The 26302-nt window shown below is 40.4% G+C and overlaps 1 protein-coding gene across 5 annotated transcripts in view; it reads left to right on the forward strand.

Annotated features, from left to right (window-relative positions):
- Positions 1-26302, forward strand: part of DMRT1 (doublesex and mab-3 related transcription factor 1) — a 95845-nt gene that overhangs the window by 56009 nt on the left and 13534 nt on the right. The window lies entirely within an intron of this gene.

Raw genomic sequence — 26302 nt, forward strand, 5'->3', positions numbered from 1 at the left:
TTACACAGCCTGGATCTGGGTGGAGAGGATGAGTGTTCAGCAAGGGGTCTCTGGCTCTCCAGAGACAGTTAAGAGCTATTGGGAAGTTTTTTGCTGTGTAAGTCTTATATAAGTATCCTTTAAGGTGTTTTGTTATGGAATGATTTTGCTTTGCCTAGATTCTTAATATTACATTTCTCTCTTTTATATACCCAGAGTGACAGGAATAAGATTAAAGACTCCTCTGAAACTAAAAATGTGTTTTCTGAGGGATCAATATGAAACACAGGGGCACTTTAAAAGTGGTTCCAAGTCCTGATGTTTTTGGTAAAGTGAATTTCCATATATTGAATACTTGTTTTCCAAAATTTTCCATTTTAAAATTGAAGGTATATTTATATTTTGGGGAAAAGAAATAAAATAACATAATAAAACATTTTTTAATTCAACCGATCTCAGAGTTTATGCAGTAGCAATGTAAATAACTCTGATAAAATGGCTTTGAAGTGAAAAATGACTGCTTAATGTACCAAAGCACTTTGAAATACACAATTGCTCAATTTCAGTTTTAACCTTCTCCCCAGCCTTTACATTGTGGAGACAGACAGGTCTTTTACGGCTGTTGTGTTCCCAGGACCTGTTTTTAAGTTCTTTATATTGAAGCATTATCTTTTGACCTGGGAAAGTGAGAAGCTTACACAGTCGAGGCAGTATGTAAAAATCGGGGCAATAGTGAATGACTTGGTAATTTCAATAACTTGATTCTCTATAGAGAACTGGTTTCTTTGTAAAGCAAGTACTTAGAGAATGAGAATCTGAAGTCTAAGAAAGCTGGGCAAGTGACACTTCATTTATTATACTAAAAATAAAGGATTCCATTAACGTGGAATATATAGGTTAAGGGAACTGATAAGTGTGAACTGAAGTACATATTATTGATTGTATTTTGACTTTATTAATAGTCATATTTCATAACTAGTATGAATATTTATACTGTATAACATGTTCATATGGTCTTCCTTTCATACTTTATTGATTACATATATGTTTATCTGGATTGTAAGCTTCTTAAGGATAGTGAACACATCTCATATCTTTTTATCTGCTATGATGCCTTTTTTAAAATTTGTTAGTATTTATTAGTTAAGTGATGAATAAATAAATTAATCCATTATTATTTTAAGTAAGTTTGTTCTTTAAGGAAACATAATTCTGAAAGGTCAGAATCCTAATAGTCTGATGGAGTCCTTAAAAAAAGTTTATTCAGAAAATTAGCAATGAAACCTACTTTAAGGGGGGAATTGCCTGACCTTCTTTCTCCAGGAATAATGGAATGTTTTTAGAAGCACTGGCATTCTTGAGACAAAGGTATAAATTCAGAGGAAGGCAATAAGACAAAAAGATAAGAAGAATTTATTAGAGCAGAGATGAATTTGAAGAGGAGCAATAGGCATTTGAATTTATGACAGAAAAGGAAGAGATTCAGAAGGAAAGAGGTTACAGTCCAGGAAAGAAAAGATTGGTTGTTCCAGTATTCATAAGGAAAGACTGGGTGAATAACACCTAGAATTTCCTTAAAACTTTTCTGGTGATCTATGTATCTGAAAATGTGATTTAACCTCCCAGTAACTCTCTAACTCACTAATAATTAATCAGGAGGATCAAGCTTCAGACATGAGGGCATAGGAAGAATTGCAGTGAAATCTCTATTTTGGAATTGATGGAGAACGAGAACATGAATTAATTGAAAACCCAAGACTCAGTATTTTTAAAAGCAGTGTGGCTTTCTGGCTTCCATGTATGGTATCATGGGCTCTACATTGTATGAGATTTTTAAAAATATATATTTTATTGATTTTACACAGAGAGGAATTGAGAGGGATAGAGAGTTAGAAACGTCGATGAGAGAGAAACATCAACCAGCTGCCTCCTCCACACCCCCAACTGGGGATGTGCCCTTGACCGGACTTGAACCCGGGACCCTTCAGTCCGCAAGCTGACGCTCTATCCACTGAGCCAAACCGGTTTCAGCTGTATGAGATTTTTATAGAGCTGGTGGGAAGGGAAGAGGAAAGAGAAACTTGTGTGTGGACATCCCAGGTGCCATCTCATGGAGCACAGGTTCCTCAATTTTATCAGTATTGACACAAGTGGGGAGCTCTTTGGGGACAAATTAGGCCCTTAATGGGGCTGAGGCTAGTGGCAGGGTGCCGTGATTGGGGATGAGGATATCAGTGTTTTTATTTGTGAGAGTGACAACGTCTGACTGATAACCAGTTACATTTATCTGTCAAGTTTGAGTTGAAGTCCTTTGGTTGGTCGGGTTAATAAGTTAACGGTTAGTAAATAGTACATCAGTTATTCTATGTGGGCACTTCTAAGTAATTTGAAAAACAGTATTTTCAAGAGGTTTAATGTTTTCTTTAAAGTCTTAGTTAAGTATAAGTTTGTCCGTTAAGTCCATTTTTCTTCAGTTTCTTTAAAGATAACCATTACCTCACTTTACCATCTAAAAAGAAACAAGTCCAAGTTCAATGTTTTCTTCTGGTTTTGCTGAAGATTGCCACATGAAAATATAATGTAGGGAATGCCATGTTTCTACTCTTCAGTGTTTTTCTTTGTGAAAAGGCTGAGAGCCATTCTCCTTTTCTTATCCTGAAAAGTGTTAGGAGGTAGATGGCAGGTCCCAGACTTTGTAAGCCATTGCAGGCACTTGGCTTTTGTTTTGGGTGAGCTGGGAGGCCACTGGAGTATTCTAGCGAAGAGGTGACATGTGGTTTTAAACTCTGGCTACTATTTAAGAATAGACTGTAGGGATGTGATGTGGAAGCAAGAAGACCAGTTACTAGTAAAAGGCTGCAGTAGTAATTCTCACAAAAGATGACAGTGGTTCAGTCAGGGTGGAAATGTGGTAGGATAACAAGTGGTTGAATTCTAGATGTATTTTGAAGATAGAACCAGTAAGATTTGCAGATGGATTTGGGATGTGCCATAAAAGAAAGAGTGAAAGATGACCCCATAATTTTTAACCTGACCAAGTAGAAAACTGGAGTTTCAACTTATTGAGGTAAAGAAGACTATGGGGAACACATGTTTGTAGGAATCAGGAGTTTAATTTTGCACATATTTAGCTTGAGATGTTCATGAATCATCCAAGTGGATTGTCATAGGAATTGGATGTATGATGACTAACATTGAGGGGAGATGTCACTGCTGGAAAAAAGAACTGGAAAGTTCAGTGCATAGATGTTATTCAGTGCATATTGGAGGCAATATGATGAGATCCTCCTCCCTCCCCAAGGAAGGGAGTGTAGGTGAAGAAGAAAGGCCCAGGGATTGAGCCCTGGGACCCTCTAGTGTTTAGAGCTCTAGTGGATGAGGAGGACCCACAAAGGAGAGAGTAAGATAGAGCAGCCTATGAGGTAGGAGGAAAACTAAGGGTGAATGGTGTCTTGGAAGCCAGTTAAAGAAAGCACTTAAATGAAAAGAGTCAAATAATGTTGATGGATCAAATGAGATGAGGACTAGAATTGACCATTGGCTGCTGCAAGAGATGTTTGATTACCCGGACATTAAAGTGGATGAGTAGCCACTTTGGTGAGGAAGTGAGAAACACAGCCTTACTACATTCAGGAGAACATGGGAGAGAAGACTATGAGAACAGACAGTTCTAGAGGAAGTTTTGCTCTAAGGAGGGCAGTGAAATGGAGCACTAACTAGAGGAAAAGGTAAGTTCAAAGAAGGTCCTTTTCTCTCTCTTATTTTTCTTCCCAAATATGGACGATACTTCGATGAGCTTGTATGCTGATGGGAGTAATTCAATAGGGAAGGAAAACTAGCTGGCCCAAGGTGTGGGTTTGTGAATGCTTTGTTCCTAGTCTAGGAGGAGATAAGTAAAGAAATTAAGATTAAATAGAATGCCAGGCTGGTGTGGCTCAGTGATTAACCATTGACCCATGAACCAAGAGGTCACTGGTATGATTCCCAGTCAGGCCACATCCTGGGTTGTGGGCTCAATCCCCAAAGTGGAGCATGCAGGAGGCAACTGATCAGTGATTCTCTCTTATCATTGATGTTTGTCTCCCGCCCCCCTCTCCCTTTCTCTCTGAAATCAATAAGAATATATATATATATATATATATATATATATATATATATATATATTAATTATAAAAATGTAAGGCAGAAACTGTCAACTTCCGTATTCTCACATGAAAGCCTGTCACCATGTTTTACATCTTTCTATTTCAGCAAGTGCCTGGCAATGGGCTCTGCACATAAAAGTGATTATGTTCATCAAGAAGGGCTTACTTTTTAGCTCCAAAAGGACCCTGTTTGAAACTAACCATATGTGGATTGTAATTCTTGAAATTAGCTAGACAGACATCATTGTCTGCTGAGTGAGGAAGGTAAAGCATAACATTTTAAGCATATAATAAACATTTAGAAATGGCATCTTTGAAAACTTATTTTTAACATATCACACATGATATATTTCCTACATAGAGCAAAGGAAATAACTAGAGGAAATGGGTGTATAAGAACACAGCAGGTCCCCTTATACCTAAAGAATAGGATAGAGGGAAACTAAAATGCTATTTGATGAGGGCACACATATTTTTGTATTTTCTTTAAACCTCTTTTTCTTCCTCCATGAAAAGAACACCCTCCAAGGCAAACGGTGGAAAAGGCTGAGAGCCAATGTGCACCTAACATGTTCTCTGTAAAACTCTGGCTTTTGACAAAGTCATCACCAGTCTAAAAATAGCAGGCACTTCGCAGGGGCCACGTGAACGCCATCATACTCACTGCAGTAAGGAAATACTCCACTCACTGCGGCACTTTAGTAAGAATCACCAGGGTGTGTTTTCTCACACACGGCACGGATCACAGTCTCCCAGCTTTGTGTTTCTCCAGGTGCCTAGCATCAGTCCATTTCTCAGAGGGCTCCAGGGGTGGTTCCTGGTTTCTTGATTGAATAAGAAACTGACTTTTGGATCATTTCTGCCGGTGCCTCACTGGTAAAACAATCCAAATAGATCAGGCATGAGGTTTAAACCTACGCTGTATTTTCTAGTATATCATGTAGAATCTTTCCTTTGGAAAACTTGCATTTTAAAGACTTAATTCTTTACATATACTTGGTTTATGATTAATAACATAGCCATGCAAGAGAGGAAGTGAGGAACTTAATAACTTTACATATAATAGAGATTGGGTGGAGTTGCTGGCTGGATGCTGTGGTGTCCCTGAGCTTTGGTGCTGGTGTTTAGGAAAAAGAGCCAGCATAGGAACCCAAGTTTTCTGAACCATTTCTAGGCATTCTTTCTACTACTATATCCTATCATTTCCTCTTCCTTCCCCTTCCTTTATTTTTCTCACAGTTATTTAACTCTGACAATCTCTATAAGACTGTGCACGTGATGGGGATAACTTATTTATCTATCTATCTATCTATCTATCTATCTATCTATATGTATACTAGAGACCTGGTGCACGAAATTCATGCATTGGGGTTGGGGGGAGGGGAGTCCCTCAGCCCAGCCTGCGCCCTCTTGCAATCTGGGACCTCTGGCTCCTAACTGCTTGCCTGCCTGCCTGATTGCCCCTCACTCCTCTGCCTGCCTGTCTGACTACCCTTAACCACTCGCCTGCCTGCCTGACCACCACTAACCACTTGCCTGCCTGCCTAATTGCCCTTAACCACTTGCCTGCCTGCCTTATCACCCCTAACCACTCGCCTGCCTGCCTAATTGCCACTCACCCCTCTGCTTGCCTCACCCCTAACCACTCACCTACCTGCCTGACTGCCCCTAACCACTAACCTGCCTGATCGCCTCTATCTGCTCACCTGCCTACCTGATCACTCCTAATCACCTCTGCCTTGGCCACCAGCAACCCAGCTTCGTCTGAAAGGATATCCGGAAGGTCGTTTGGCTGCCCGGTCTAATTAGCATATTACTTTTTTATTATAATAGGTAGATAAAAGCCTAAGCAACTGAATAACTGGTTGACTGATCACTATGACATGTACTGACCACCAGGGGACAGATGCTTAATGCAGGAGCTGTCCCCTCATGGTCAGTGCACTCCCAGCCAACCTCCCGAGGCCCCTTTCTCCCCGGCCAACCTCCCGTGGCCCTGCTTGGGCCCAATCACTGGCCAGGCTGAGGGACCCCACTCATGCACAAATTCATGCACCATGCCTCTCATTCAATTCTTATAATAGTAGTAGTATCCCCATTTTGCAGATGAGAATATTAAGGCATAGAGCTGATGCCTATGAAGTAAGGAGGAGAAGGGGTCCTCATTTTCATGTGGCAGATGGAGAACCAGCATGGCGATGACTTAGCTTGTTTGGAGTCCTCTGGACAATAGTCATGCAATAGGACTTCTTGTGCTGTAATGATAAAATATCAGAACTTGCTCCCTCAGCATGTGCGTCATGCAGAAATACCCCTATATGGGGTTGTCTTTCTTTAGCATGTTGGTATTCCAGGGGGGAAAAAAAATCGCCCAACAAAAAGTAGCTTTAAAAAAACACACCAGCATATCAGTTGTGGTATTTACATTGCTATTCCCAAAGCTAAATATAAACTTTAAAACACCTTTTTTACTTAATTAACACAGCAAAGTTGCTTTTTTTTTTTAATATATATTTTTTTATTTCAGAGAGGAAGGGAGAGATAGAAACATCAATGATGAGAGAGAATCATTGATTGGCTGCCTCCTCTGGGGATCAAGCCCGCAACCTGGGCATGTGCCCTTGGCCAGAATCGAACCTGGGACCCTTCAGTCCATAGGCCAATGCTCTATCCACTGAGACAAACAAGCTAGGGCCAGCAAAGTTACTTTCAATTTTGTGGTTATATTTGAATACTCTTGTTATAACAGGAGAGAGTGAAGTTAATATTTGATAAAGGAGGACATTACAAAATAAAATAAGGAGTTACTGGCTTTGAAATTATAAGTGTATAGAAATACAATTAACTGCTTTTGTAGTTCTTTTTGTCCCCCCCCCCCACCCTCCCATGGACATAAGCTATTATTTTAAAACTAGAGGCCCGGTGCATGAAATTCGTACACTGGTAGGGTCCCTAGTGGTTGCTGGCCAGGGCCTTCCTCCTTCCCCCAGCGAGCCACACCCCCTGGTCAAACTCCCGGTGGAGGGGACAATTTTCTTACTATGCTTTTATTATACAGAAATTAAGAGGAGTGTGGATAAAAGGCCTGCTGATTTTCCCAGATAATTTTTTATAGAGAGATGATTTTACACTCTACTTAGTCTTTAAGTGGCTTATTGTGAGATTTCTTTTACATCTTTAACATGCTTAAAAAGTTCTAAATTCCAAACGCAGGGCACATTTGCAGGGGTTTTCCTTTGGACTAAAGATTGTAGTCTACAGCAGGATACAGAGAGCAGGAGCCCTGGAAAGTACACCTTTAGGAAGTGTCCTGACATAACCAGGCTGAATATAATGACTAGAAAACATTGCTTGCCTATCTTTTCAATGGCAATTTTATCTTGATGGGATTCAGGTGTGACATACCTGCCTGCTCAGTGCAACACGAGGAACAATTGCAATTGCAGGTGTAAGGTGCTGGCCTCTAGGGGCGGCACAGGGGATAGTGCAGGGGGCCTAGTGTATTGTGAGCACATCACACATCAGCAGATTTGCCTGTTTCTGTTACTGACTCAGTGACCATTTGCATTTTAAAATCCTGAAGATGCAGCACCCATGTGGGCATTGGCTTGGATGCAAGAGTAGCCACTCTGGTAGGGGTGTCGAACTCAATCAGAGAAGGGGCCAAAATCTAAAATCCAGCCTAAATCGCGGGCCGAATGGTTTACTGAACAGTCATAAACTGTCATTGTGATGGAAACGCAGCGGAGTGCAGTGATGACAGTGCGGTGTGGGCCACATTGCAAGGCCTGGCGGGACGGATTTGGCCCGCGGGCCTTGTGTTTGACACATGTGGATTACAGGATCCAGCATCATCACATATGGGGCTTCTTCATTCCAATCTGGCTTGGATGCCCTGGGCCTTAGGGATGTTTTTCGGTCATGGAGCTGAGCAGGAGTTTATTTCCCCTGCTCAGCCCCTCAGAGGCACAGCCCAGGCCAAGTACAACTTGAATAACCTTCAGGAAAGCTGTGTTGTCCTTCTGTCTGCCGCTGTCTTTGAAAATTGCCTCCAGAGTTAGTGAGCAGGAACAGTTAAGATTTACAAACAATGATGAAGCTTGTCATGCATCTTTCACCATTCATCATCCAGGTGCCGTGCCTGGGCGGTGAAGTGTTCTTCATAAAAACCAGCTCAGTGTGAAATACACCTCGCTGCAATGTTTACTGCTCTGAAGCTCGTCAGAGGCCCTTTATAGTAAATCCAGATTGCGATGTGACATTACAGTATATCATTGCCCAGCGCGGTGGGGTTTACACTGGGAATGAGCGCAGTGCACACCAGATGAGGTGTCCAAATTGAGTTATGTCAGAATTTGGCTGTTATATGGGGATAGCTTTTGTTTTCTGAACACTGAAAGTTAGCTTTATATGTATTTATATTTATATATAGGCATATACTTCCCATCTTGCACATATACATGGGTATACAATATGTGCTGAGGTCAGGTTCCAACTGGGCTTCTGCTATAAAGGATGGTGACCAGCTTTATGTACCTTCCAACTGTTGTTCATTGAAATTGGCACAAATGGAATCTTCTGGGGGAACTAGAGGAGATGGTTATTTCATCATGGAAGTGGGTTTAATTTTACTGTGTGTACAGTGGTCATGCTTACCACTGTTTTTTTATAAAACCAAGGACCCCTCTTTCCTGGGATTATTGTATCAATAGTACTGGATGATCCATTTGATATGAGGGCAGAGAGAAGAAAACCCATTGGGTACATCAGTAGGGGAGGGAGGTCTCTGAAGTTCATTGCTTATTTATTATTTTTTTAGTGGATATCAAAATCTTAGTGTTGCCTCTGTATCTTGAAAGATGTTGCTTCTAAGAAATTTATGGTGTTTTAGCATAAATCTTCAAAATAAAAGAACACACGGAATTTATTGCATGATCATGTTTATTTACATTGACCCTAAAAGTGCTAATATTAAAACTGAGCTCCATAAAAAATATAATATTCAGAGATAACAGTAGGCCCTATGGTTCCATGATCATCTTTTTGTAAAATATATTTTATTGATTTCAGAGAGGAAGGGAGAGAGAGATAGAAACATCAATGATGAGAGAATCATTGATTGGCTGCCTTCTGTATGCTCCCCCATTGGGGATCGAGCCTGCAACCAACTCATGTGCCCTTGACTGGAATTGAACCTAGGACCCTTCAGTCCGTAGGCCTATGTTCTATCTACTGAGCCAAACCAGCGAGGGCTCCATAATAATCTTAACACACACATTTTCATAATTTAAAATTCTCTTTTCAATGTAGCAGGGTTATAAGGAGAACCATTTAGTGACCTTTACACACCTGGCACTAGATTGCACCCAGGGACTCTCCCCATTTACACGAATCTAGGGTAGGGCTCCATTCACTTTAAATAGACCTCCCACCATAGTCCTCTGTTGTTTCTTGTTTGTTTGTTTGTTTGTTTTGTTTTCCTGTGGTTCCTTTTAGATACAGTGTCTTCTTACCAGAGATTGATAAACAATAGTGCCACATCTGAGTTTCCTAAAGCAACACAAGGAAACACTTGCAATTGCAGGTGTAAGGTTCTAAAACTAGGGGTGCCATAGGGGACAGAGCCCTTCCATCAGCTCTTAGAGAGCGGGACGGGGGTTGTCAGCCAGTGCAATCACTTCATTAAGCTGGCAAGATCATACACAGGACGGCCAGTTATAGTCAAATCTCAGATAAACCACAAAAAAAAATTTTTGTCAATACTAAAAATAATTTATTGTTTCTAAAATTTATATTAATTCAGCATGCTGTATTTTTACTTGTTAAATCTGGCAGCTTTATGCTTCATCAAAGTCTGCTCCAAACCACTGTTTTAGGACCCTGGGGTAGAAGGCAAAAAAAAAACACAAAAAAGCATGGAGGAAAGCAATACTTTCTCTAAGTATACTGAGCAGTTTTAAGAGTTTCATGTATTTTTCTACATAAAGAGTACAAGAGACAAGCTGATCATGCTTGGAACGGTTTCCTATTTTGGCTGAAACCATTCTTGGGTTTCTCAGTGAAAAGTTTCTGGGTTTTAATTTATCTTTGAACATATTAACTGTATTGTTTAGGTAATTCATAGGTCCAGATATTTCTTTTTTCATATTCTATAGGTTAGCTCCATTAATATAAAAGTGGGGAAAAAGAATGCACAGCTGCTCAGAATCAAAGTAGAAAATTGTATTTTTCATGCATTTGGTTCAGTTATCCCCTGGTAGCTTTGCCATCCATAACAGTAACTCTTAAAATGCTCTGGCAAGCCCAATTCCTCTCTCTATTTCCCGATACCTGCCCTCTCCCAGCATATATACTGATAGCTCAGTCAATATATAAGTAATAACTTCATTGAGTGAGTGCCAATTATGTGTCTTTGGACCTAGCATTATGCCTAGGTGATGAACCATAGCAGAGAGCATGCTGCAGTGATCCCTAAATGTCAGCAGGTCTTGGGGGCACACATCTTTCTTTCCTATTCACAGAACAGCCTTGCTGTCCAACCTCCACAGGGTGGATGCGGGAGTAGACATGTACCCAGCTGTCTTGCTCTCATTCAAGACTTGGTTGAGGTCTTCACCTGAAACAGAAGGGAGAGTTTACCTCAGATTAGAGAAAACAGGAACACAACCAAATGTGATATGAATAGATGACCCAATTATTCCTTTCCAGGCATGTTTCAACTTTGTTACTTATATGGTTATTGAGGTGGGATGGGCTTGATTGATTTGTTTATTCACAACAAACCAGTTTTTAGTTTTATTGACATATAATTCACATACCATAAAATTCACCCCTTTAAAGCATACAGTTCAGTGGTTTTTAGTATATTGACAAAGTTGTGCAGCCATCTCCCCTACCTAATTCTAGAATATTTTCATCATCCCCTAGGCCAGTGGTCAGCAAACCGAGGCTCGCGAACTGCATGGCTCATGAGCCACGGTTTGCCAACCACTGCTCTAGGGAGTCCCCATTACAGTAACTTTTCATTTCTACTTTCTTACCAGCCCCTGGAAACTACTACTGGACTATCTAACAAAGTAGCACAGGCTGGGTGGCTTAAAAAAGGGAATGCATTTTCTCACAGTTCTGGAAGTTAGGAGTCTAAGATCAACCTATTAATACATTAAGGTTGTTTTTTTGTGAGGCCTCTGTCCCTCTCTCCTTTGGCCGTGTGTGGGGTGTGTGTGTGTGTGTGTGTGTGTGTGTGTGTGTGTGTGTGTGTGTGTGAGAGAGAGAGAGAGAGAGAGAGAGAGAGAGAGAGAGAGAGAGAGAGAGAAGCTTCTAATAAGTTTTTGGGAACACAGTTCAGTCCATAACACAGAAGGGTTTTCTGTCTCTTCCTGTCTTAATGAGGTTCTTGGGAAATAGGAGAAGGACACTGAGTTTTGGTGGGCCAGTGTAGATAGAATGAATGGAATATCTTTCCTGGTCTAATGTCTTGCATTTGCTGACCACTCTCTCACCTCCCAAGCTCTCTGACAAAAGGCAACTTCCCATGGTTAGCATTCATGAACTAGCTGATGTCCATTACAGTTCAGCCAAATATGAAAAATACTCAATGAAGCAGTTTCACACATCATTTTATTTAATCCTAACAACAGTTCTTATCAAGCAGTAATAGGTTTTTTCCTCCTGACACCAACGATTTTGACAGAAACTGGGTTTTCTGCAATTCAATTCAGTTCTGACACTAATTATCCAAAGTTAACTGACTGCATTGGTTAAGAGCGTAGTTTCACAGGACTGCCCACTTCAGACACCAGCCATAAATGGGGTCCCCAGGCCACCCATATTTCTGCCTAGCCCACTTCAAACTTGAAGGTTCCTATAACACCCCCCCCCCCCAAAAAAAAATCAGGTTTGATGATTCGCTAGAATGACTCACAGAACTCCACAAGCACTTTACTTACAACCATTGGTTGTTTATAAAGGATAATAACTCTTAGGAACAGATAGATGAGGAGATGCACAGGGCAAGAATGGAGTGCGGTGGAGAGTTCCCAGCTCTCTCGGGCAGACAGCACTCGCAGCACCTTGGTGTGTTCACCAGCTTGGAAGCTTTACAGGAACCCTGTCATTAAGGGTTTTTTTCTAGAGGCTTCCTGATGGGAGGCATGCTTGATTAAATTGTTGGCCATTGGTGATTAACTCAATCTTTAGCCCTTCTCTCCCTTAATATTGGGGATTGGGTAGGACTAGACGGTCTAAGCTTCTAATTAAGGCTGGTTCTTTTTGATACTCAGCTCCCATCCTAAAGCTATCTAAGGGGCCCACCAGGAGTCAACTCATCAGAACCAAAGAGGCTCCTGTCACACTTATTACTCAGAAAATTCTAAGGATTTTATGAGTTTTGTGCCAGGAACCAGGGACAAAGATCAGATATCTTTCTGTGAATCCACAGGTAGGTGGAGCAGAAGTCACCGGCGCTACCTTAGAGCAGAGTTAATCTCTGAATAGAGAGACCAGGTGACAGAGCTGTAGTGGAGCTGGGCGGTCTTTTCTCTCCTGATTTAAACCTCTCAGGACATCTTCCAACTTCACATGTCACACCAGTATCAAAACTCCTGTCTTTATCTACTCTGCTGTCTTAGACCCTCACCATCTAGTACAGGACTGCTAGTCACATGCAGCTACTTAAATTTAAATCAATTGAAATTAAAAATCTAGTTTAATTTCACACTAGACACATTTCAAGTGCTCAGTAGCGGCCTCATGTGGCTCATGACTATTCTAGAGAGAGCATAAAAGGACAGTTTGTCCTTTTGGACAATGCTACCATGACAGACAGATGAAGGCTCTTCTGTTATGGACTTTCATAGTGACGGGAAGGGGAATCACTCCTGAGGCAAAAGAGTGACATTACTTCCTTTGCCTCCAAGTTCAAAAAAGCACCATTTTGAAAGTTACGTTTGTGGAAGCATCATCCTTTATTCAAAGAGCCTGTCTGGTTGAGAAGGACTTATTTTTGGATGGTCTAATTAACAGTTGATAAACTCAGTCGACCTTTGAATATAACTGTGGTGCACCCTTTTTTTTTTTTTTTAATAGCAGATGAAACTGAGTGAATACAGTAGAATTTGGTCGATCTCGGTCCAAGAATTGTAGTACTTGCCCAGGGTGGATTTCTATTTAGTTCTATGATCTACTTTGAGTTATTTTTGTTTTCACTTTGAGTTAATTTTGACACATAGACTAAGGAAAGGATCCAATTTCATTTTTTCCTTTTTTGCATGTGGGTATCCAGCTTCCCCTGCACTATTTATTGAACACACTGTTCTTTTCCCTTGGGATGGTCTTGGCACCAAGAGGTGAGAGCGGCAGAAGGCCTTTTCCTCTGATCATCAAAGAACATCAGCCACAGAGTGCTGAATCCTCAGCACAAGCCTGTGAAGTTGCCAGTGACGATTCACCTGGATCTCTGTGGATAGATTTTCTCAGTTATGTTTTTCTTTGGTTCACCGTCTCTCCCTCCTGTCTAAACTGTATCTTTTTTCACTCCTTATGTTCCAAAATCACAGAGAATATGGTAGCAAGGGAAGGGAATCTTTCCCAAGTGCAGATTACAGTAGAGCAGTAAGAGTGGCTGATTTTCCCTTTATATTTTTTTATTGCTGATTTTCATTGCTTTTCAGAAAGAGAGGGAGGGAGTGAAGCATCAATGTGAAAGAGCCACATTGACCAGTTGCTTCCCGCATGCGTCCCAAGTCCCAAACAGGAAAGAGAGCGAACCTGCAACCCGAGCACGTGCCCCCAAGCAGTCCTTCAGAGTGAGGGCCGACGCGCCAACCCCGGAGCCACAACTGCCGAGGCAATTTCCCATTTTTCTGATTGGAAATTTTTCTAATAGAAAGTGACCAGTGTTGATGTTTAAAACTCTCAGTGTTTAGGGGTCATCTAAAAGCTGCTTATATGGAAGAGATAGCAGAACCTCTTCAGGCAAGCCCCAGTGGAAAGCCCTGAAATCCTTTTGTGTTCTATGGGAGTATTCCTAAGCAAACAGACTGCTGGAACTGAGAACAGAGATGCTAATGCCTGGCTGGCTGGCTGCAGCCTGTAACTGTCAATCACCCCTTAATGTTTACAGAAGCAAAAAGTCAATGTGTAGTTGTTTTAATTTGACACACTCTTGGGTTGAGAGTGTAATCGCTGGAGGGGACATTTAAGTGGCTGTGCTCCCTGTCAGCTCCTCTGAGGCTGACTCCTGTGCTAAGTGCTTTCCTGATGAGCAATAGATTGGGTTAAATACCGGGGGTAATTGCTCACATCCCCTTACTGGTCTGCAGTGCCTTGTACTACATTTCCATCAGCACTTGCCTGAGGCGTTGAGGTTTATGCTGCAAAGAGAGTCAGTTCTATGTTCATTTTCATGAATCAATGTCGGTTTTTGAAAAGAGATGTTACAGTGCTAAGTAGACTGAAATAAATTACACCCCCTTCGGACCATTGAAGTAAATCAGTGGTCTTTTAGGTAGAAATGACTTTTGTTTACTTTTGAAACCAAATGTTTGTCTCTAGGCAAATGATTTGCTTATTTTTAAAAATCCTGCAACTAGTACTTTCCCCCTGTTAAACCAGAGAGGAAATTCTGTGTAGTTAGACAGGAAAGTCTCTCCACCCACCCTGTGCAATGAGTGACATCCTGAAGTCATTGAAGTGTCATCCTGAAGGCTGGAGACACTTGCCTGTAATTACAACAACTCTGGGTCTCAACTTCTCAAACCCCTGCTTACCAGGTGCCAGTATGTGCAGAGTTCCAAAAAGAGAGAGTGGATCTTGCCCTGGACGGTCCTAAGCAAAGAAACTAAATAATGGAACATGTATATCTTTCATTGGATTGTTTGGCTCTGCTTCTTTATGAAGGATGTGTGCTACCTGATCCCTATTTACTCTGGTTGTTGAGAGAAAACGGGTGAAATAGCTGCATTCATGCCTTTTGACAATTCAAGTGGTCAGTGGCCTGACCCTTCATGGTTGGGACACAGATTCTGCAGTTTGTGTGGCTCTGTTATGAACCCTGTTTCATGTTTAATACTACCCTGTTTCCCAGAAAGTAAGACAGTGTCTTATATTAATTTTTTCTCCCAAAGTTGTGCTAGGTTTTATTTTCAGGGGATGTCTTATCTTTCCATGCACTAGGTCTTATTTTCGGAGGATGTCTTATTTTCGGGGAAACACGGTAGTTGAAAGAACTATTTCATCATTTTATTTTATTTATTTTTTTGGTTGGGCCACTGTCTTCTTCCATTTACCTTATCCACTGGGCTTGCTAGGTCACAATAAATAATATATTGTATAATAAAGAGCTAATATGCTAATTAGATGACCTCTGGACTGACCAGTGGGTGGGGCCTCAGAGCCATGAGGCAGCCGGGGCTGTGAGGGTTGAGCCCCTTGCACAAATTTCATGTATTGGGCCTCTCTTTTATTTTTATTATACTTTTTCTTATTATACTTTTTCATATGTGTGTGTGTGTGTGTGTGTGTGTGTGTGTTTCCCCGAAAATAAGACAGTGTCTTATATTAATTTTTTCTCCCAAAGTTGCACTAGGTCTTATTTTCAGGGAATGTCTTTTTTTTCCATGCGCCAGGTCTTATTTTCGGAAGATGTCTTATTTTCAGGGAAACATTATATATATATATATATATATATATATATATATATATATATATATATATATATATATATATATATATTGGGTCGGCAACGAAGTAATTGCGGGTTTCACACATATATGGCTTCAGTTGAATTTTTAGGTTTGCAGACGTAGTACAAATGTAAAACACATTTTGTTATTTGATAGTTGGCTATTCAGCTGTTAATCAGTAAAAAAAGTTTTTTGATCTGTTTCGTAGTTTTTGTTTGGCGTTCGTTGAAAAATGGAAAATCAAAAGGAACATTTTCGTCATATTTTGCTTTTTTATTTCCGCAAAGGGAAAAACGCATCGCAAGCTCATAAAAAGTTATGTGCTGTTTATGGTGATGAAGCCTTAAAAGAACGGCAGTGTCAAAATTGGTTTGCCAAATTTCGTTCTGGTGATTTTTCACTCAAAGATTAAAAACGCTCTGGTCGTCCAGTTGAAGTTGATGACGCCCTAATCAAAGCAATAATCAATTCGGACTGTTACAGTACAACACGTGAGATTGCAGAGAAGCTTCATGTATCACATACATGCATTGAAAATCACTTAAAACAACTTGGCTATGTTCAAAAACTCGATACATGGGTTCCTCACGAACTGAAAGAATCACAGTTAACGCAACGCATTAGCAGCTGCGATTTGCTAAAGAAACGTAATGAAAATGATCCATTTTTAAAACGACTGATAACTGGCGATGAAAAATGGGTTGTTTACAACAATATCAAGCGGAAAAGATTGTGGAGCAGGCCAGGTGAACCAACTCAAACAACATCAAAAGCTGATATTCATCAAAAGAAGGTTTTGTTATCAGTTTGGTGGGATTACAAAGGAATTGTCTACTTTGAACTCTTACCACCCAACCGAACAATCAATTCTGATGTCTACATTGAACAACTAACGAAATTAAACAATGCAGTTGAAGAAAAGTGGCCCGAATTGACAAATCGAAAAGGTGTTGTATTCCATCATGACAATGCCAGGCCACACACATCTTTGGTCACTCGGCAAAAATTAATGGAGCTTGGTTGGGATGTTTTGCCACATCCACCATATAGTCCTGACCTTGCACCATCTGATTACTTTTTGTTTCGATCTTTACAAAACTCCTTGAATGGTAAAAATTTCAATAATGATGATGATGTCAAATCGTACCTGATTCCGTTTTTTGCTAATAAAAACCAGAAGTTTTTTGAACTTGGGATTATGATGCTGCCTGAAAGATGGCAAAAGGTCATTGATCAAAATGGGCAATACATTACAGAATAAAGTTATTTAGTTCCATGAAAAAATTGTCTTTGATTTTCTTTAAAAAATCCGCAATTACTTAGCTGCCGACCCAATATATATATATATGTGTGTGTGTGTGTGTGTGTGTGTGTGTGTGTATATATATATATATATATATATATATATATATATAAATAAATTTGGCACTTTAACCATTTTAAAGTGCAGGATTTAGTGCCATTAAATACATTCTTAATGCTGTGTGACCATTAAAGTTCTAAGGCCATCATTGTCCTGTAAAATGAAGGTGCCAGGTTGTCAACTCCAGCGTGGCTTTCTGTCTAACCTGCCTTCCCCCAAGGTTGAGTTGCCTCACCCCATAGCATTCTCAGGCTACCTCCAGGGCACCAGTCATACTCCATTCATCTTTCATGTGTCCCTCTGCCTAGGAATCTTCTTTGTTTACATGCCTGCTGGATCCTGGCCTTGCCCCTGCCATGCCCTGGATAGTTCAGCGTCTTCTTTTCTGAGGTGACCATGGTGCCTGCTCTTCGCCCAGGGAACACTCTCCAGGCCACCAAGGACATTCTTTAACTGTCTGCCCATTCCTGATGAACTTAACTCCTAGATTGTACTATATACTGGGAACAATCTTTCCTCCCTACTCGGTGCTCCAAACGGCCTCATTCTTCATATCCTCTTCTTTAATTGCTAGCTTTGAAACTCCTCGGTCACTATGTTTTCCAAAGTGAGTTATAATAAGTGTTAATTTTCCCTACTCCTGGTCACTTGAAATATGAAACTTCCATACATATACTAAAAATAGTCCTATTTTTTGTATATCTAACAGAAAATAGGACAATTTTTCTCTTCATTCGTTCCCTGAACATTATCATTTCTTTATTGGCTCTTGATATAGACCACAACTGCCTAAAGAGGGTTTTTGCATTATTCTGTGTATAATTCCTAGTTCAAACCTTCATGCAAGCCTATTTTTATCCATCATTTTTACAAAAAGCAATATAAAGTAATTGGGAGGAAAAATTCAATAATACAGAAGTTTATTTAAACCAGAAGTTTCATAGTGAAGTTTTATGATTTCTTTCATTGCATTTTTTGTGTTCCTTTTCTCTCTAATAAAGGTTATGACAATACCAGAGGCCTGGTGCATGAATTTGTGCACAGGTTGGGTTCAACCAGCCCGCCCTGATCAGGGCTGATCCCTATCCCTGATCAGGGTAGGGGTTGGGGGCAATCAGGATGGGGCGGGCTGGGGGAGGGGCCATGGACAGTTGGCCAGCCAGCCTGCCCCCTGATTGAACTCCTGGTCAATCTCCGGGTAGAGGGGACAATTTGCATTTTAGCCTTATATTATATAGGATACATTAAAACCTGTAAGAGTGGACACTGTATTTATAGCAAATGTCTTTGGCATTCATCAAAATAACCATGAGATTTTTATCGTTTTACTACAGTTAAATGTAGAACCATCCTTGTATTCCTGGAATAAATCTTACTTGGTCATGAGTCATCATCTCTGTAATACATTATTGGGTTCAATTTACCTGTTTTTATTTAGGGATTTTGTATTTTTAGCCATAGTGAGCTTTGCCTTTTTTCCTATTTTGTGTTATCATACCATGTTTTTGTATCATGGTTACACTAAGCTTATAGGATGAAACTGAAGTCATTCATCTTCTATTTTTTGAGAAGTTTAAGTGCACAGGAATAACCACGTCTTTGTGTTTGAATAAATTGCCCATAACATCTAGGCCTAGGTCCTTTTGCAAATGGGAAATAAGTCTTGATTAACCTTTCTATTTATTTTGTGGAAATCATTTTAATGAGCTCTCTTCCTGATTTGTTTTTGGCAGTTGGTTTTTATTTGAAAATAAATATTCATTTTTACTTTTATTTTCAAACTTAATGATAAAAATTATAGTGATCTCATAAATTTTTGAAAATACAATACCTGTGGTTATATTCACTTTCTCATGTTTAATGCTTTGCTCTTTCTATGCTTACTAGAGTCCCAGCGCTCAAAACTGCGCAAGATCCAAAGACCCTCCTGCTGCCACCACAGGACCCATCAATGCACCTCCTAGTGACCAGTCATTTAGGCGTTACAGCATTATGGCCACTGGCCTTTTATAATATAGATTTTCTTGTGTTCATGGTCAAGTTTTCCAAAGATTGATTTGTTTTATTGGTCACTTCCTAGCACTATTGTATGAGTTCATTTGTTCATGTGTAGCTATTGCATGACATATTTTACATTGTTCTTAAAGAGATTTAAAAAAAAATTTATTTCTACATTTTTCTCTCAGTTCCCACAAAAAAAAGTGAGTGCTTGTAGTAATAAAGCCAACTGGCTTGATGAAGCTACTGCCCCAAAGAATGTGGCAAATAAATGCCAGAGCTCGATTTCACATTCCAATCTATCCTTAAAGCTTACTCTACTCCCACCCCCTGTATTGTGTTGCTTGCTGAGGTATAAAGGGTCTATTTTCTATCTTGAGTAGAACTCAAGACAACAAGAACTTGTATGCTATAGAGTATTGGATAGTAACTCCAAGGAGGAAGAGTGAGGGGAAGGAGAAAAGCCAACATAAAGTTGTGTCATTAGAGTCCCGGCATTAGCTCTGGAACTTTCTGAAGAGCTCCTAGAAAGCATCTTCGAATCATCCATCTGAGGATAAAGAAGAAGCATTTAATATATCTGTATTGATTTCAGGGAGAGAGAAACATCAATGATAAAAGAAAATCATTAATCGCTGCCTCCTGCATGCCTCCTACTGGGGATCAAATCCATAACCCGGGCATGTGCCCTGACCAGGAACCAAATCATGACCTCCTGGTTCATAGGTTGATGCTCAGCCACTGAGTCATGCTGGTCGGGCAGGAGAAGCATTTTTCCATGAGTTCCCATTCCCTCACTTTAAGCACATGTGTGCTTAAAGGCTAGTATCTGTGGCATCAGAGAAGCCCTGGGGTATGGAGTAAGTGACCCATGGTCCACTCTTGATATAATATGCTGTTACAGGGAGTTGAGTTGAAGCTTGCACAGAGGTGTTGCTAATAGGATGTGAGTCTAGCTCTAGAGGCATCTAGCACCGTATATAGTAATATCATTTGCACTCACATGAGAGTGCATTTACCCAACTTCTTTTTTCCATGAAAGTATCTAACACACATAGCCACCTAACAACTAGGACCTAGATATTAGATAGTGTGGATTATTTTTATTTCGTTAAAGTTAAAACGCATTGGGATGGTGGGCTATATGATCCATTGCCAAATGGACTTCGTTTTCATGTGGGAACATCAGCCAAAGGAAGGGGAACCAGGAGGACTGGTTATAAGTAAGTCTGTTGAAGATTTTCCAGGAGACTCCAATTTATTTGATGAAGTACCCATTCTAAAGAAGCATGGGAAAGAAGCTGTTTTTACCATTTTTAATCAAAATATATCTACTTAAAGAAAAGATGAATTTAAAGCTATGAGTGCCCCCTTCAGAGAACATGTGTTGGCTTTGGATTTAAGCACTGATTCTTGGTCATATTAATTTATTTTTATTTGTATTTGAGACGGGGATGAGGTACCAGTGCATAATGGTTCAGGGCATTGAGTTTGATGTCTCATAGTCCTGCATTGTCACTTAGTGCCATGTGACCTTGGTCAAGTGTCTTCCTCTCTGAATCAGTTTTTCCATCTGTGTGTTAGAGGTGACAGTATGTATCTCTAACTAAGGTTTATTTTAAGGTGAGATAAGTGAAGTAATGTCTGTAAATGGCTTGGCCCTGTATATGGTTAGTGCTTAATAAGTTGTACTTTTATTGGTTTTTGAAGAATTTTATGATCTTAATTGTATGTTTCTGATTGAGTTGGCATCTGCCAGAGTTCTTAGAAAGAGTACGTTGAAGGTGTTCCAGGAAGCACCAGTTCCAGGAAATAAACAGAATGATTGATTAGTAGGGTTGGACTTCCGTTGTTTCTCCTCTGGTGTCCTCACACAGTAAGGGCACATACTCATGTAGGGCCTTTTCTTACTTCTAGTAGCCTACTTCCCTCCTGCTTCTCCCTCTTTCTAGAAAAACAATTAGATAAATAACACGGTAAAATAATAATTGATCATATGTCTTAGGTCTGTTGATTATTTGCATTTTAAAAGGACATAAGTGTTTATTCTGAATAAATGAATATTTAACTGTGAAATGTCAGATATTTTGGTCCTTGGGTGGCAGGTATAGTTTCAGGACAGAATTTCTTATCCCCTAAATCTCATATCATTTTTGTGTGTACATGGAATCAAGCCTGATTCAAGGATCTTCATTTATAAAGTGCTTTTAATTTAGTATCATTACAAATACTGTATGTATCCCTAATGTAATAACAGGCTCTGTGTCATAAAATATTACTATTCTAGAATGTTTCAAATATCATAGACATTATAGAATATATATATTTTTAATCTTTATTGTTCAGATTATTACAACTATTCCTCTCCCCTACCCCCCCATAGCTCCCCTCTACCTGGTTCCCATTCCACCCTCTGCTCTTACCCCCCCACACACTGTCCTAATCCACAGGTGTACGGTTTTTTTTCCAACCTCTTCCCCCACTCCCACACCCCTTTCTCCCCTAAGAATTGTCAGTCCACTCCCTTTCTATGTCCCTGATTCTATTATATCCACCAGTTTATTCTGTTCATCAGATTTTTAATTCACTTGATTTTTAGATTCATTTGTTGATAGATATGTATTTGTTGTTCATAATTTTTATCTTTACCTTTTTCTTCTTCTTCTTAAAAGAATACCTTTCAGCATTTCATATAATACTGGTTTCCTAGTGATGAACTCCTTTAGCTTTTTCTTATCTGTGAAGCTCTTTATCTGACCTTCAATTCTGAATAACTTTGCTATAATCTTGGTTGAGGTTCTTGCTATTCATCACTTTGAATATTTCTTGCCACTCCCATCTGGCCTGCTTAGTCTGTTGAGAAATCAGCTGACAATCTATGGGTGCTCCCTTGTAGGTAACTAACTGTTTTTCTCTTGTTGCTTTTAATACTCTCTCTCTTTGTCTTTTGCTCTTGACATTTTAATTATGATGTGTCTTGGTGTGGACCTCTTTGGATTCCTTTTGTTTGGAGTTGTGTGCACTTCCTGGACTTGTAAATCTATTTCACCAGATGGGGAAAGTTTTCTGTCACTATTTCTTTAAATAGGTTTTCAGTATCTTGCTCTCTCTCTCCTTCTGGCACCCCATAATTCGGTTGTCGGAAGTTGTCCCAGAGGCTCCTTAGACTATCTTCATATTTTTGGATTCTTTTTTCTTTTCTGGTTGTATGTTTTTTGCTTCTTTGTATTTCAAATCTCTTACTTGATTCTTGCATTCCCCTAGTCAGCTGTTGGATCTCTGTATAATATTTTTTATTTCAGTCAGTGTATGTTTAATTTCTAGTTGGTCCTTTTTCATATCCTCAAAGGTCTGGCTAAATTTATCATTTTTTTCTAGAAAGTTCTCAAAAATCTTTATAACCGTGGTTTTGAACTATATATCCAGTAGTTTGCTTTCCTCCATTTCTGTAATTTGTGATCTATTTCTTTGCCTCTGCATTTTGGCTGCTTCCCTGAGTTGATAGAGTGGTTTTGTGTGCTAGGTGTCCTATAGAGCCCAGTGGCTCATCCTCCCCAGTTACCTGAGGTGGACACTCTTGGTGCACCCCTTTGTGGGCTGTGTGTACAGTCTTGTAGTTAAACCTTGATTGTTGTTGATATCACTAGGAGGAATTGACTTCCAGGCCAGGTGGCTGTGAGGATCAGCTGTGTCTACGCTGGGAGAACTTCTGTTCTGGAGACACCCTCATGAGACAAGACTGCTTCAGTGGGGTTTTGGTGCTCACAGAGTCTGCCCCTGAGTGTGTTCCTTATGGATCTGAGGAGTTGTAATATGTATAATACAACTCTGACCCCGGGTACACTGGCTCTTAGATGACCTCTGCCTGAGGCCATCCAGCAGGAGCTATGGAGAGATCTGCAGATTCCTCTTCTTTATTTGGGTTTTGGAGGTGCCCAGATGAAGCCGAGCTGTGAAGCAGTGCAAGCTGCTGCAGGGTCTTGGGCCTTCTCTTGGATGTTCTGGGTGGGTCTCACTGACTCAGCTGTAGTTTGTTAGGTAAGTTTAGAATTCAGAGGACCAGGCCATTCATATGCAAAAGCCTCTGCGCTCACCTTGGATAGGGTGGAGTCTCAGGGCTTAGCAAACAGCAATGGCTTTTCATCAGCCGTGTCCTAAGAGATCCCCCAGGTCTCAGTGTCCTGTGGTAATTATTGCAAGCACCTCTGAGAAAAAGCTGCCCTCGTGTTCTGTCTGCTGCCAGACAGTCCAGTTTCTCCCGGTATGAAACTTTGGCCCCCAGAGTCTCGCCCAGATCTGGAGTTCAGAACAGTCTGTAGCTTTTGTCTCCCTCCCGTTTGAAAAAGCCAGCTGTGTACTCAGTTGCAGCTCTCTCCGCATGCGTGCCTCCATACCTCTGCCTTCTGCAGCTCCTATGAGTCTCATTGTGCTTTTCTCTTTCCTTCTAGTTGTAGAATTTCCACTCAGCCAGCCTTCCTGTCATTCTGGATGATGTCTGTTTTGTCTTTTAGTTGTAGTTTCGAAATTGTTGTACTCGGCAGCAGTTTAGGTGTTTACTGATGCCACCATCTTGGTTTCTCCCTCCATTACAGAATATTTTTATTACAGTTGTCAGTTGCTTTGGAAGGTGCATGACTACTTATTAACTAGATAATTTAGGGAATGTAGTTGCCCAAACTACACCTTACCCAATGACTAACTTAACCTAAGGAATTGTGCAGACCTCTCTGTTGGATCAAGACCTGCTGTATTGTAACATATTGGCAATAATAATGAAATGAAATGCATACTTTATCAACAAGTTAGATCTTTTGCAATGTACCATTTCCATAAATCAAAATAGTTTTAAGTGGTTCATGTTAACACTGTAACTAGACTTTAGTTAATGCTTATCTATACTAATAATAGGGTAATATGCTAATTAGAGCAGACATTTTCTGGATGTCTATCCAGACAAAGACACAGTGGCTGTGAGGGCCAAAGGCAGGCAGCCATGGTGGTGGCTGCGTGGCCTGGGGCTCAGGCAGCCATGGGCTCAAACAGCTGTGGGCTCAGGTAGCCATGTGCTCAGGCAGCTGTGAGTTCTGGTGGCTGGGAGGCCTGGGGATCATGCCTGGAAGCCATGAGCCCCAGTAGCTGCAAGGCCTGGGGCTCACACCTCACAGCCATGGCAGTCGGCAGTGGTGGCAGCAGTGGGGTAATGGGGGCTGTGCCTTCCCTTGATCAGCCTGGTCACCTCCCACAGAGGGAAGACAGAGGCAGCAGCAGCAAGGGGTGATGGGGGCGGTGCCTTCCACTGATGGGTCCGTCATCTCCCACAGAGGGAGGCCAGACTGCAGCTTAGGCCTGCTTCTCTGCGGGGAGCAGCCTAAGCAGTCAGTATGACATCCCCTGAGGGCTGCTGGACTGTGAGGGGGCAGGCCAGGCTGAGGGACTCACCCCCCCTCCCGCCCCCAGTATACAAATGTTTGTGCATCAGGTCTCTAGTTCTTTCATAATAGTTTACAGTCAGCCATTTCATACTTCCATCATGATGAAACTTCCTATACAGCTAACTTTTGTACTTTATTCATCTAAAAAGTACCATATAAGTCAGAGATTTGTAAAAGAGCAATTAAAAATAACGTTGGAAACTTTTTTTCCCCAGAATGTTTCTGTACGTAGAGTTAAAATAACTTGTTTATTTTTGCTTAAATGAACAGAAGAACACTACGATTTTTCTTTTCTCTAATTCCCTATGAGGGTGTTTTTTTTAAACCTGTTTTAATCTTGGTGTACATACTGTTTTGTGGATTTCCCCCCCTCAATTTATTTAACAGTTTGCTTCAAGAGCTAACCATATATGTCATTTCAAATCTTTTGCTATGAAATCACATGCAGATATGTGTGTCTGTAGAAACACACAGTTTGCTTGGCTTTTTACATGGTGTACATCTTGTTCCTCAAAAATGCTTTTTTTAAATCAACAGTCTTAGAGATCTTTCATGTCAGCTTTATATTTTTAACAGGCACATAGGATTCCATAGTTTAGGTAGATTATAGTTTATTGCTTAATATTGTTTCAATAGTTTATTGATGATAAACTATTATCATAGTTTATTCCTTATATATTGACAATCATATTGTGTTAAACAAATGCTGCAGTTCTCTTGTACACATGTTCTGGTGTTTTTCTGGGGAGATGCTAAAAAAGGGCATTTCAAAGAAAGCCTGCTTTAGATTATATTAAATATCACCAAATTAACCCCAGGACTGAGCTTTCCCTGTTTCAATCCCTAAACTTTTGCTAGCATAATATCATTGAACATCTTCATTTTTGTCAGTATGGAGGTTGCCCTCCTTGTTCAGCATCTGGGCAGTGATTTCAACACCAGCTGACCTGGACCATTTCATCCACCACTGTTTCCTTCTCTCCCTGTAAGAAAAGTACAAGCCTGGGTCACAGGCCACAAGGTCAGGGTCTCCAGCGTAGTCCATCTCTGCCTGACAGTCAGCTTGCACTGGATCCTAATCAATCTTCACATAAAAACACCAGCTCTTACATAAGCAGAGGTGCTTGTAAAGACCCTAGTGATTGTCATCTCTTGTGATTGTCTCATTACTAAAGGACCTAATTTAATGGAAGACAGGCCAAAAAGCAGAAAAGAGAAGGCAACTTTCCTGTTTTCTTGATGAAATGTGGGGACAACTGTGTTTCAACTTGGCTAAAAATGTGGTTTTCTCTGTAGTAAAGGCTAGGGACGTGGCCTCTCTGTGCTCTGAGGGTGTGTCCAAGTCTGCAAGGTCACACTGGACAATAGTTGAGATTCACACAGAGAGCAGTGACTGACCTGCCAAGGACTGGGTTCTAGACTGAGTCAACCAAGGCACTGAAGAACCACTAGTGTTAGAAAATGCATCGTGCAAAGTCAGATGATGATCTGATTTCCACTAAGCCATCATAATGTGATCAGCGTTTGATTCTGAGGCAGAGGCTGTACATGTCACTGGAAGCTACATTTGTTTTTGTTTTTTTGTGGAGTTTTGTTTGTTTGATTTTATTTGTTTGTTTGTTTGTTTGTTTGTTTATTTTTGTTGTTAATCCTCACCAAAGGATATTTTTCCATAGATTTTTAGAAAGAGTAGAAGAGGGA

Source organism: Pipistrellus kuhlii, unplaced genomic scaffold (assembly GCF_014108245.1).
Source record: "Pipistrellus kuhlii isolate mPipKuh1 unplaced genomic scaffold, mPipKuh1.p scaffold_m20_p_12, whole genome shotgun sequence".
NCBI lineage: Eukaryota > Metazoa > Chordata > Mammalia > Chiroptera > Vespertilionidae > Pipistrellus > Pipistrellus kuhlii.